Source organism: Colobus angolensis, unplaced genomic scaffold (genome assembly GCF_000951035.1).
Source record: "Colobus angolensis palliatus isolate OR3802 unplaced genomic scaffold, Cang.pa_1.0 Scaffold5, whole genome shotgun sequence".
NCBI classification, from domain to species: domain Eukaryota; kingdom Metazoa; phylum Chordata; class Mammalia; order Primates; family Cercopithecidae; genus Colobus; species Colobus angolensis.
Window position 1 is genome coordinate 22,631,223 of NW_012118487.1, and position 1,379 is coordinate 22,632,601.

Genomic DNA, 1,379 nt, shown 5'->3' on the forward strand with positions numbered 1-1,379 from the left:
ATTCTCGTGCCTCAGCCTCCTGAGTGGCTGAAACTACAGGCACGCATCACCACACCTTGCTAATTTTTCTATTTTTGATAGAGATGGGGTTTCACCATTTTGGCCAGGCTGGTTATATGTTTAAACTTTTAAATCTGAAAAGAGTCTTGGTCTGTTGCCCAGGCTGGAGTGCAGTGGTGCAATCTCTGCCCCTGGGTTCAAACCATTCTCCTGCCTCAGCCTCTGGAGTAGCTAGGATTACAGGGGCATGCCACCATGCTGGCTAATTTCTGTATTTTTAGTAGAAATGGGGTTTCGTCATGTTGGCCAGGCTGGTCTCGAACTCTTGATGTCAGGTGATTCGCCTGCCTTGGCCTCCCAAAGTGCCGGGATTACAGGCGTGAGCCACTGCGTCTATCCAATATTATCTTCTGAGCCCCAACAGTAGGAAAACAGCTTCTCTCCTCCTTTCCTTACTCCTCATAAGTAAATAAATGCAAGAATCTTCACCAAAAGATCTTTAGTCATACAAAATTGAAGTGTCAGATACTTTATAAATATAATTTATTTACAGGGCTATGCTTATATAAATTGCTTTAACAGTCATTAGAGCATTATATGGGCTGAGATTTTAGTACTATTTCCCTATGAGGACTTAAGTTTTAATTCCTGTATATTATCTATGCCTGAAGTACTATACAAATACATTGCAGGGAGGGGTACATTTTGGACAGAGCTCCACAGAGTCCTATTCCTGCACCTAACCCATGGTTTCTGCATATATTCCCTGAGAAAGAATATGGATGACTTTTACTGGCAATTATATACTTTCCTTTAACTTTTCACGTAGACACGCTAAACATGAAATAGCAAGGCAAGGTCTAGACCAAACGGTAAGATGAGATGGATCTTGTTCCCTTTCTTCCTTCTATAGAGTCACCCTTGATTTTTCAGAGAACATCCTTTCCTCCCACTCTTCATTTTTCCTGGCAGTCAAGGTCTCCTACTGAAGTGCACCCCTCTGTCTGACAACCTCACTCCCCAGCTCCACCAATCTCCTTCTATTAAACTTGCAAAGTTCAGAAGTCTATTTCCTGATACCATTTCTTTCTCCTGGTTTATACCAGGTAATCACAGATTATTCCCACCCTATAGTGTAAGCAAGCTCTTTAGCCTATCTTTTCCCTTTAGATTTTATTTTGAAAAATGTCAAACTGCAGAGGAAAAATTTGCTGGCTGGGAGCAAATTTTATTACTAAAAATACAAAAATTAGCCAGGTGTGGTGGTGGGTACCTGTAATTCCGGCTACTTGAGAGGCTGAGGCAGGAGAATTGCTTGAACCCGGAAGATGGAGGTTGCAGTGAGCTAAGACCACACCACTGCACTCCAGCCTGGGCCA